This window comes from Microtus ochrogaster, chromosome 24 (genome assembly GCF_000317375.1).
Source record: "Microtus ochrogaster isolate Prairie Vole_2 chromosome 24, MicOch1.0, whole genome shotgun sequence".
NCBI lineage: Eukaryota > Metazoa > Chordata > Mammalia > Rodentia > Cricetidae > Microtus > Microtus ochrogaster.
In genome coordinates, this window is record NC_022024.1 from 35,392,855 (window position 1) to 35,405,992 (window position 13,138).

Here is a 13,138-nt window from a genome sequence, read left to right on the forward strand (position 1 = left end):
AGGACACAACCCCAAGGTGTGACTTCTTTTCCGGCTCTGACAGAAACAACTTAGAGGAGGGAGGATTCGCGTTGTCTCCCAGGTGGAGAAAGAAGTCAGACAGATGATAAATTGAACCGATTTGAGTAATTGCTAAGGTTTCACCTTACTCTTGAGTTTGAATGAAGTTTGAGAAGACCATAGGCTGGGCTTCTTCTATTTCCAGAACACAGTACAATAGCTGTTTCTATAGCTGGTGCTATAAATAAAGGTATATCAGCTATTAACTGCATCTCATTGTTACTAACAACACTAAATTGACTTTTCTCAACAAGAAGGAAATAAAACAACAAACAGAAAAGTCTAGTGGTGGGCGTGGTGATGTATGCCTGCAGTCCTAGCCCTGGGAAGGCTGGGGCAGGAAGAGTCACAGCTCCAGTCTAGCCTAAGCTACATAGAGAATGAAATATGAAAAAAAACCAAAGGAAGAAAGAAGCATTTGTCCTTCTTCCTTTAAGAGCATTTTCCCCAAGCTTTAATGAGAGACAGAAAGCAGGACCAAGTCTGGAGTCTAACTGTCAGCGAGCATGCAAATTCCCAGCCATATGACCTTGAACTTGCTTGGTCTCTTAACTACGTATCTGCTTCTCCCACGGTAACAGGAGGATCACAACAGCCCCCATCTCTTAGAGCCGTTGTTAGGATCAGATGAGCGGTGTAAACAAAACATCTTGTCTTGGGTTGAAGTTGTCTTAAAACATGCAACGTGCTAGTCAGTTTTATCATCCTAGCAAACAAGGAACCTGAGAAAGATAACTTAAAGGGGGGAGGTTTTTTTTTTTCATTCGCCTCGCTGTTTAAGATATTTCAGACTGTGGCCACCTGGGCCCGTGCTTCTAGGTCCATGGCTAGTCAGAGTACCATGAAGGTAAGAAGATTATCTCAGAAGGTATAGAAAGACAGAGAGAGACACAGAGGCATGATAGAGAGAAGAGACAGAGAGACAGAGGTAGATGAGAGATAGGGGAAGATATGACCACCAAAGATACATAACCCACAATAATATTTGTTTAGCCCTCATCTCCTGCTTTCCATCACCTTGCAATATTGATGGATTCATCAAGGGATGTTAATCTGTGGACTACTTCAGAATCCTTACCGTCTAACGGCTTCCCAGAAGCCTATCGGCTTACAACCCAACCTTAACTAACCCGAGCCTCTACAGACTTCACATTCAAATCCTAAAATATAGGAAGTGGATTGCATAAAGGTGAGGCCCAGCTGATATGCTACCATTCATCCATTCTACCTCAGTCATTATTCATTATGACTCATAATGGCAGAAATTGGGATCCTCCACATCAGATTGTCTCTGAAAGTCTGATTGAGGAAGAAGTTCCCAACTGGGGCACATTTTGCTCTTTCTTTCTTGCCTGGCTCAAAGCTGGGGAGAGATTGTGATAGTATAAGAAGGGAGGTAGGTGGGTCAGGGATGCTAAATGAGGCACAAGAACCAAGTGTACCAGGTAGGCTCCCTGACTCCCCACAGCTGTGGTGTCTCGTGTACCCAAATAAAATCCTGGCTGGGCAAGACACATCTCATTTCTCTTGCATTTCTTTGCTGCTTAAGTCACTAAAAACTGCTTCGGGTTGCTTGCTGAGGACCACACTGCAGAGCAGTCTGAAGGACACTTAGTGTCTGGGCAGCAACAGTTGCCAGTGCATGCTAACAGCCCTCCCTATTGTCTTCTATGTGTATAAAAAGGGCTGCCAGAACAGAATGCTACACACTCCCAGGCTTTGAAGTACCACTCATTTGAGCCAGTGAAATTGCCCAGCAGTAAGCAGGCTTGCTGTGTGAACCTGATGAATGAGTTCAAGACCAGACCATACAGTGAAAGGAGATAACTAATCCTCAAAGCAGCTCTCTCACCTCTACATGAGTGCCATGGTACACACACGCGCTCACGCACACACACACACACACTCACACACACACACTCACACACACACACTCACACACACACACACACACCTCACAGTTCTGTAATTCACAAATATAACCCAATAGGACTAAATCCTCTGCTCAGCATCTCTTATGGCCAAAGTCAAGATGTGGTGATCTCTTACTCTAATTTGCTGTCTCCTGCTGTGATAAACATCATGACCTAAAGCAACGTGGGAAGGAAGGGGTTTATTTCATCTTAGGACTTGCAGTCCATCATGAAGAACCATGAAGGGAGGGACCTCAGGCTGAGAACCAGGAGAAGGGGACAGAAGCAGGGGCCATGGAGGAGTAATGCTTACTGCCTTGCTTGCTGCTCATAGCTCGCTCAGCTGCCTTTTTTATATGCTCCGGGACCACCTGGTCAATGAACTAGACACCCTTATGTCCATCTCAAGCAAGGAAATGCCCCACAGACTTGCCCATAGGCCAATCTGATGAAGGCAATTCATTTCTCAACTGACATTCCCTCTTCCCGGATGATTCTAGCCATGCCAAGATGAAAACCAATAACCAGCACGCAGCTCCCTTCACTTCTGGAGACTCTGGGGCAGAACTCACTCCTGAGCTCGGTGAGTATCGACAGAGTTCATTTTCCTTGAGGCTGTGTGACTAAAGGCCCCCATTTCCCTGACCGTCGGCCCCTGGGATGGTTGGTGCGAGTTGTCAACTTGACTGCGCTAGAGATGCCTAGGACTGGTGAAGCACACGTGTGTATGATTATGGCTGTGTTTCCAGAAGAGACTGATGTACGTCGGTGTCTGTTGACAATGTGATATCTCCTAGGTGATTCCAAATAGAGTCTGGTTGACAATGCAATCAAATGTCTCCTAGGTGATTCCTGATGTAATTAGGTTGACAAGGTAATGTCTCCTAAATGGTTCCTAATGGAGTCGGGTTGGCAATGTTACATCTCCAAGGGGATTCCAAATGGATTCGGGTTGACAGTATAACATCTCCGAGGAGATTCTTAACGGAGTCAAGTTGACAGTCAGCCATGACAGGCTGAGCAGGCTGGTAACTTTGATAGACCACCACTTCCCTTCCCAGAGATACTCCAAAATGATTCGATTTCCCTTTCTCTCCTCTTGCTTAGTCTGATGGTATTGCCTAGAAGACGCTCTTAAGTCCAGGCTCGGAGAGACTTGACAACACAGAGGGGACTCAATTTGGAAAATCTTTGATCTTAAGTGACAGGTAGTGTGGGAAGCAGAGGAGGTGCTGACTGCCTTGGGGAAGATGGCTGGAGAAGGGGGGAGGAAAAGGAAGTGAGGCCAGAAGTAAGGCTGTTTCCTCCTGGGTGTCCGTTCCTAGCAATGGCTGTAAGTGAACATAAAAAAGAGACCAAGGAGAAATAGGTTCCTTGGTTGGGAAGAGAGTGATGTTGATCTCAATACATTGAACTTGGGATACCTGAAGATCCTTGAAGATCCCCACGCCCAGTAAAGGGACAAAGGAGATCTGAGAAAATGAAAGTGTAAGTTAAAAGGGAAAGCAAAGGAGAGAGGAGGAGGAAGACAGAGTGGAAAGCACCTACAGGCAGCAAATGTAAGGAGGAGCGCCCCTACTGTCAGAGGCTGGCTGCCTCCGTGCCAGGCACGTGATCCGCAGCTCCATCTGCTGCACAATCATCCACCCCAGCTTTAGCTTCCACGGCACAGGCTGGGAGCAGCCTTGTGAGTCTGCAGCCCTGCCCGGGCCTGCTGTCCTCATTTCGCAGTGATAAAGCATCTCGGTGACATTATGAGACTCCAGATGGCACTCTGGGACTCCTGCCCACATCCCTTATGCTTCCCAGCCCAAGACGGGCAGCACCACCTGGAGTCTTCTCTGCTTCTTCCAAACATACCCCCACCATGGCCTCGTTCTTCCCCTTCACCAGCACACACTCCACTCCCTCCTCAGGCCTCTCTGCCTTAGAATATCTCGGAAAGAGCATGGGCTGCAGAATTCCATAGGCCCGGGCTCGTTGCTGGGCTTCTCTGGGGTTCTGAATTCTTCATGACATTCAGAACGCAATATGTAATTGTATACCAGTAGCCCTGTTGTAAGTAAAAGGCCTAATTCCATGCCTGGCATGAAATAAAAGCCACATTGACATTGGTCTGGGCACACAGACATGCAGACATCTTTCCAGAATCTAACAAATCTGGCCAAGGTTGGGGGAGGGGGTACACTGTCAGTCAAGGGGAGAGAGTTGCTGTTTGGCTTTGCCACTTAATTGTGTGATTTTTGGGGTTAGTTATCCACGTGAGTTCTTTGAACCCTAGGTCCCTCACCTATAAAAAAACGAGGCTGCAACTTCAGTGCTTGAGACCAGAAGCGCTTTGGATTGTAGACTTTTACAGATTTTGTAGTATTTTCATAAACACAGTGAGTCGTCTTTGGGGAGGGACCCAAGTCTGAATACCTAGCCTGAATATAAACTCCCACTCGGTTGTCTGATCTCCTAGGAAAACATGCCACAGAGGTTTCTTGATAAACCTTGCCCAAGTTGTGTCCTGCATGTCATGTCCTTGTTCGTGATGCTCTGGTCTTAAACTCAGCCTTCCCTAAATACTCAGCAATGTGGCTTTCATCCTATGCGGTCATTTTAATGCCTTTCCCGTGTCTGAAGAAGTCTCCATCTTAAGACGCTTACTGCAAGGAAGAGGTTACTATGGAAACCATCACGGGAGCTCAGACACATGCCCAGATCTACTCCAATCAGAGAAGCCCTTGCCTAACCCTGGCAGGAGTTCAGACCCTACATGAAATCTATTCTACAAAGGCCAGTTTTCAGAGTCAGCCCTGACGAATGGGTGTCACTGATGGTCAGAACTCAGCACCACCCTGCCACTCATTGGCAATGCATGGGACAAAGTCTGTGACCACTGACGCCGGCCCCGAGGTCTCCACCTGATTAGGTCTATAACTGAGTTTTGGTTCTATGCTTGTAGTCTCAATGGCTTGTCTGGCTGCAAGACTCTGTGTTTGCAACGAGCCTTACCCATTCCTGTCTCTGTTGGAAGGGCCCAGAATTTTCTCCCAATATTTGAAGCTAAGAACTTTGCCCGGTATAGCCAGTGAAGTGATACTCTGCTGGATCATGAACAGGACGTGATCAGAAGCCAGGCTTGCCTTGATCAACACCGGGTTTGCCTTAACCTCACCTTGTGTTCAGAAACCATCTCGGTTAAGAATCCTGTCTCTTGCAAGGCGACAGACAACCAAATCCAACAAATTGAATCCAAATAAGTGGATCTCCCTCTATCCCAGGAAGCTTCGGTGCTTGTTTTAGGGGCAGGCACTTGGAGACACAAGGGTGTTGCACTACAGGCTGCCCTCTGGCCTTGCTCTCAGCTCATCCTCTCCGGAACTCATATTGAACTCATCTCTTTTGGCATCCGAAGACAAACTCGGCCACCAGAAGTATCTCTAGGTTGACCTCATTCTCACGGAAATTAGAAGGGGAAAAATAGGAGAAAAGGAAGGGGGTATAGAAGAAGAAAAGAAAGAAGAGAGAAAAGCAGGGAGTGAGAAGAAAGGATGGTGAGCATGTAACTCTCTCCCCTGGAACCCCCACTTCAATCAAATCTCTCCCCTGGCACCCTTGCTTCATTCAGATGCCACTGATCAGCCCTGCTTGGATCATGGCGTTAATGAACTCTTAGGCCAAGTGTGAATCCAGGAGGAGATACTCAAGCGATCGGAGGGTGAAGACTGCTCTGCTGTGGGAGAGAAGGTCACGTGACCGGGTGATGTCCCTCCCACCCCAAGAGTCATGATGCATTGGGAAGAACAATACAGCTGTGGACATGACACATAACGGCGAAAAAAAAATGATTAAAAATTAAGACATCTTGTTTCCATCAACACAGTGCTAAATGAGGACATAATATATATCCAACAAGTAAGCACTATTATAAAAGAGACTAAAACTCTGCTGGTATGAAGCCTATTCTCCTGCTGGCTTCGTATATCCACACTCAGATGGACCATGGGGAGACATCCCATAGGCCTTGGGATCTTAACCAAGGAAATGGCCATCAGCATCAATCCCAGCAATACTCAAAGGTCAGAGCTAAGTTTCCTGACACCCAGAGGACAAGAGGCAACGTTAGCAGAGGTATCAGTTCCTCTTTATGTTATGCAGACCTCAGTGGGTAGATGGCGAAAGCTTAGCATTCCCAAATGAGGGAACGATCGGCATAAGTCTCATAGAACCCGTGCTTTGGAACCTGTCAGTAAGTCCTCCTACGGTCGCATAAATAAAGGCGCAAGGAATAGGCTATGCTGAGGCGCTAGAGGCCGCAAGAGAAAAGCAGATACTGCTGCTGACCTTTGCTTGTCACTCATCCCTGTGCTGAAACTGAATCACCCTGATGAGCCAAGAACACTGTTCCAAACATTAAAAATAAATAAATACACCTGCCACACGTTCCTGCCGCTTCAGCTTTATCGAGTTATTATCTAGCTGCAGCCTTTGAAATAAAATCATGGAAAGGCAGAAAAGACAGTGATTTCATTAACCCACCCAACACTAATTCGAGGCCTGCTCTTTCCAGGAGCAATAACCCTCACGACAGATCATCACTTGACTCTTAGCCCCTTCTCCCTTCCCAGATTGGTTGCCCAGACGCTATGCAGAACTTGAAGAGTGTTGAAATAAGAGCGGCGGAGCTGCGTCCCCCGCATCCGGCCGCCCACACGGCTAGCTTAGCTTATGTCCCGAAATAATTACACGGAAACTGTATTCTTTTAATCATTGTCTGACCCATTAGTTTTAGCCTCTTATTGGCTAGCTCTTACATATTGATCTAACCCATTTTTATTATTCTGTGTGGCCCACAAGCTGGCTTACCAAAAATGATCTTAACCTGCATCTGCCTGGAGCAGGAGAATCATGGCGGCTCACTGACTCAGCTTCTTTTTCCCAGCATCCTGTTCTGTTTTCTCCGCCTACCTAAGGGTTGGCCTATAAAATGGGCCTAGACAGTTTCTTTATTAATAAGAAATCATTCCCACATCAGAAGAGACCATCTCCATCCATGTCTCTGTTAGTCATTTCTTGGTCTTCCAGGCAGTAGCTGGCCTGCTTGCTTTCTTTGTGGACTCCCATTCCAATCAGCCGACCACAATGGGGAAGAAACCACCCCCAAAGTTGGCAGCAAACATCTGGATGACACACCAAGAATCCAAATGGCCTCGGACACAAACCCTGAGGCTCCGCGGAGGGGTGGCACACGCGGAACGGGAACGCTTAATGGACGGCAGCAGAAATGAAGACAGAAACCATTTGGTCATAGCGAGCAACTCTGCATGCTCGGGTGACAGAAGAGAATCAGGACCAGAAACTCCGAAGCTGGGAGGCCCAAGTTCAAATCCAGACCGTGTACTTAGCAGCTGAGCGGTTCGCCTGGACGACTCTCCTCCTCTCGGCAACCCTTTCAAGCGCCGTTCCCTAAGAAGCCTACGTTGTTTCCCGTTCTTGTGCTGACGACGTTTGCAGGGGTGCAGATGGCCCTGCCTATAGCCATCTGTTAGCCTCAACCGTCAGCTTGGCGAGATCGAGAATTAATAATCCATTTCTTCTGGAGGAAGCGTTGCCTGCCCAGGCGGGGTGCCTGTTTTCAAACTCCTCTTTTATTATTTATTTTAATTCGTTTACAAAGTGGAGGGCTCCCGTAAGGGTTTTTCCTGTTCTTAGTTTGGGTTCACCTGTTCCCACCCACCCGCCCCCCTTCCTTGTTTTCCTCCTGCACTTATTCGTGCTTAACCCTTTCATCTCCAGTATCATCCCCTCCATTTTCAGATCACATGACCAAATTTTCAGATGGAGAAAAAGCAATGCAGTGCCCAAGTAGGTACCATCTATAGACTCTTGTTCCAAACATAAAGACCCGGATCAAATATAAATAAAAGAATAAAAAACGTTAGTGCAACACTAATCATAAGTACTAGAGTGGCTATAATATTATTTAATTTCATCCTAAGTAGTATTATTAGGGGAAGAAGGATGTCTTATGATGTTGAAGGTTTTGTGTCAACAAGGGAACATGATAAATTATGCATTAACAAATGAGCTTCTAAATACACAAAGAAAACTATGATTAAACAAAAGGAGAGGCGGCAAGTCCACAGGAAGAGGTGCTTCAAGAAGTTTCCTTTGTGCTGACAGACTAGGCCAAAATTTGTAAGGTGCTATGGTCCTGAACAGTGCTCTCAGCTTCTTCACTTCACCAACATTAAGTAGAACAATCAATACAAAAGCGTATGAATCCAGTGTACACGGAATGTCCCCAAGCTAGGCCAGATACGGTTAAACTAGTTTCCGTGAAGCTAGAAGGATTAAAAAACAAAACGTGTGCATTCTCTGACTATAGTAAAACTGAGTTTAAAGTTAGAAACAGGAAGGGTTTCTAGTCAGTTGAAAATAAAAAACAGTACTTCAAAACCTGTGAGCTGTGGCGTTAGAAGATATTTACCAAAATGCACGACTTTCACTGTTAATATGTGACAAAGAACAGAATTTAAAGTCACCTTAAAACTTCTGAAAATCTGAGGCAAATTAAACCTAAAGTAAATGGAGGAAAATGACCAAAATCAGATATCATCCTCCCCCCCCCAAAATTACAAAACAGAATTTAAAATCAGATGTACCCAAAACTTTATTCTTTGAGAAAAATTAAATAAAATTGATGAACTGTTGGGACAATGAGATTTCCCTCAAAGGTTTCTTCTCCTTCTTGATTCATGTCAAGAGGATATAATTTTGCTAGGTGTTGGTAGCACACACCTTTAATCCCAGCACTTGGGAGGCAGAGGCAGGCAGATCTCTGTGAGCTCAAGGCCAGCCTGGTCTACGAGAGCTAGTTCCAGGACAGGCTCCAAAGCTACAGAGAATCCCTGTCTCAAAAAGCCAAAAGGAAAAAGGAAAAAAAAAAGAGGCTATAATTTGAACATCACGGTTACAGTGCAGCCCCTCTCTTTGCTCAACAGGAAACGGAGTCCATAAAGGGCAAACAAAAGATTAAGGTCAAACACAGTAGACTTGAGAGCTCTTGGCTCTTTTTGCTTTTTATTCTACGTGTCTTTTATAGCATATATCTGGATACCATTCATCTGTCTCTTTATATCTACCCTACACCCCCTCAGTTAAAACAAAATTTAAGAGAAAAAAGGAAAAAAATTAAAGGGAAAAAATTTAAAAATCTCATCGTGGAGAAATGGGGACAGCTCTCCCATGCTCACAACCTCAGGGCTACCTCACCCACACCTACGCTAACAGGGTTTCAGCATCGGCATCAATGTTGGATCACTTGCCATGACTTGAGTTTGAAAGGATAATTCTCAAATGAGGCGTTGGGTCAGACAACGTTGTCCAGTGCCAACAGGGGATGCTGATGGTTTCAAACTCCTGCTAAGGAAGTCACATAGCAATGACATTCAAGGAACGGGTGTGAGGCTGAAAACAAAGGCCAGGCAACCATCCAGGGCCAAGGAAAGGCAGAAATGGTCTCGTAGGTGGGGAGTGGGAAGGAACAGAGCACCAAGGCTGCAGAGATTGGCTGTGAGCATTATTGTCGGCAACGAGTAAGAAGCAAGATCCTTGGAAATCAGCCAGAACGGAACGTCCAAGGCCAGGAAGACCTCAGGTAAAGCCCCCATGATGTGTGACTGCACTGAACCCCCAGAGACGACTTGGCTCTTTGATCTGTTCACTCTGGAATCCTCATTTCTACAGGGCGGCAACTCAGCCTCATGGGCAACAAGAACCACCATTGTGAATCCCAAAGGACCTTAGTGTTCTTAGTGGTTGTTTCTCTAGAAAAAGTTTCTTTCCCTCCTCCTTCACCATCATATGTGTCTGAGAAGCCAGCTCAGGCTGGCCCACTTCCAAAGGCCATCTGGACTCCACAGGGATTGAACCCATAATCGGGACCTCTTCGGAGCAAACCAGCTGGCTTGCACTGAGGTCCGCATCTGGCTCCCAGCTTTGCACACACGCTCTGTCTGGGCTCCAAAGCCTGACGGCAGAAGCTTCTGGAATGCCCTAGGCACTGCTGAATCAGAGGCTTTCAGCTTCAGTGATTCACAAATTCCAATGTGCAGAACATTCTTGGGGTAGTTATTTTTCGAAGCCCCCCACCCCTTTTCTTTAGCCGCCTCTAAAATGCAGTGCCCTCCAGGCCCAGCTTCATCTGACAGTGAGATATGACTTGAGGGGAATGCCTGTGCTATCTCCAACTCCACCCCACGGCTTTGAAGACATCACTCTGCCCTGATGTCGGTACGACAGACATTCCTTTTGCAGTGCTAGACCCCAGGCAGGTCTGGGAAGCAAAGCCCTGGGTTTCTATATGACTTTGGGAAGCTTGCTGTGAGCTCCGGAACCTCTAGAAGGCTCCAGGGATTTCCTGAGGCTCAGAAACACAGGAAACCGCACACGGAACCCAGTTAGCGTGCCTGTGCCGACAGCTGCAAATTGCACCTGGCCACCTAAGGCCTCTTGTTCCCACTCTGGAGTTCTGAGCAACTCAACTGCGGCGAACTCCTCGACCAGCGAGAAAGAACGACCACGACACGAGGATTCTTCTCAGATCACGCTTTACTGGAGTGCACTTGGTTGAGAGATAACATGAAGCGAAGGGGGCCCGAGAGCACTAAGGCACTGCTTATATATGGAGTTGGCACATGGGTTGCCCTGATTGGTTGCCACCATCAGCTGACACCAGACTGCATCGAGATAGGCCCAGGGACCCCCATTCACCGCGCATGCGGGAAGTGGGGGACAGGCAGTTCTCAAAGGCATCGCCAAATATGGAGTATAACCGGCAAGACAGGATGTGGTGCCATCTTGCAATGGCGATCCTGTCTGGCTCCCTGCACTCAACGAAGAGAAAGGTGAATCCCTCTGCCTCGTTTCACACTACATGAGTTAGGACACACGAATCATCCTATGTGTCCCATCTGTTGAGACTGAATATTCTAGAACTTGCCATCAATGGGGCACTTGGCAGGGTGGCTCTCTTTGACCAATACTCTGACTTTGGCCTGTGTCTTCCTTCCTGGTGACATCTGCTGGGCTCCTGCAGGGAAATACTGTGCTCATGAATAAAACGGTGAGGAGTCTGTGTTTCAGAAGGGTCACGGGTAGAGAACAGCAGAGCCAACAGTCAGCTCAGAAGCTAGGCCGTCAGGCCCACGCTCGAATTAGCTTCATATTTCACACTTGGCTGACTTAACGTGAGTGGTTGCATTTTTTTTTTGTTTTTCTAAAACAGTTTCCTCCTCTGTGATCATGGAGATAAGGGAGCATAAGAAGCATGAAAGATGACAGATATGAAGGATGAGAACACAGACTACTTCACAACCCCTTGGTTAATACTAGTTAGTTATAATTCTTTGTCCATGTGCTGGGGGCTCCTCATAGGAAGCAGAAATAAAACATAGTGGAAATGTTGCCAAGTATTCATTTGATCCCATTTTACTTTCTGCTTTTAAACTATTAGATACTCAAAGACTATCCATGATGGCAGGCTGGGGTCAGGTGACTGAGTTCTGACCAATGGGATGCGGGCCCAAAGAATGTATACTGTATCCAGGTCTGATATTCACAGGTTCTCTCTCACACATGCACACGCACGCGCGCACGCACACGCACACGCACACGCACACGCACACGCACACACACACACACACACCCTGCCCAGTCTCTCTCATTTGTATAGTCAGGAGCAAAGAACTCTGGGATGTCAAAGTCATGGAGGTGGCTTGAAAGGGCCACTGCCCCACCCGAGAGGGAGGGGCTTGTTACGCTGAGCCACTGACACGCCAGGGGTTGCATAATGTAGCTTACCCAGACCAATTCAGAAACTAAAACTAGCAGAGAATGCACCAAGGAACTAGTTAGTCAGGATACAATGAATATTCCTTGTTGGAGAGAGATGCTGGCATAACTTGAATATTAAACGCTTCCCGGTTCCTCTGCTTGCCCCAGGCTTGTGTTGAATGACTACTCCCCAGCTGATGGAACTATCTAGGGAGGTGGGAGGAACTCTGGGAGGTGGGCCTTGCGAGAGGAAGTAGGTCAATGGGAGGCACGCCTTTGACTCTTATCCCCAGTCCCTGCTCCCTTTTTCTCTCCTCCCTGTTTCCCGTCTACCAGAGGCCAACACCCTCTGCGCTATGACTGTGGGGAACTCTGAGCTAAAATAGACAAACCCCTCTTAAATAGTTCTGCCGGGGATTGGACCCCCACTGTGGAAGGTTAATACACACGGGCAGTGTACTTTCTTGTCAAGAGGAAAGCAATTGTTGGAATCTTAAAACAGAAATAGTGGCTAACTTCTTACATCATTTTCTGTTGGAAATAGACAGCTGTGCTGGCAAGGGGAAGGCCTAGGAACGGGAAAAGCTGACTGTGGAGACCCCGCTCTTCACCCGTGGCACCGCGGCCGTTCCGTTTCTGCGCCCGATCCTGGGGACTAAAAACGTCTTTTTTCATAAGTTTTAATAAGTGGAAGTCAATTTCTGCAGCAGAAACATTTTTTTGGGTTGAAAGTCTGGGGACCACCTGTTGAAGGGCGCAGTTTGTAATTAAGGAAATGCAAAGCCATAAATGATCACAGCCAGTCCTTGTTAGAATGTGGACGCACATGTTTAAACAAAAACACTACATCCCCTTGCCAATCACTGTCCTGGGCCAGTGGGCCAGAAATCAACCCTTGAATATTTTTGAAGACCCCAAGGTCTTTGCATCATCTACTGTCCCCTGTTTGCGACAAATATGAATGTTCACACTTACAGTGGCTAGCTCTTTTTTTCTTCTTCTGTGAGGTTTTATGTGACCCAGGGTAGCTGGTACTTCACAGCGATCACCCCTTTTCTCCTCACTGCTTGCTTATGTCACATTTACCCCCGTCTCCAAGCCATGCACACGTCATTCCCTGTCTATGTGAGCACAGACTTACGCATTTCCAAAAGGTCCCTCCTTTAAGCCAATTTCAACTTAGTCCCTTCCTCTGCGATGTCCGACATTTGTTAATGGAGGCAGGGACCGCAGCAACAATCAACGATCAGCAGGGCAAATACATTAAAATGCCCTATTTTAAAACTCACAGAAGGGCCGGGGTGTAGGACCGCTGATATTAACCAAGAACTTAGGAAGCA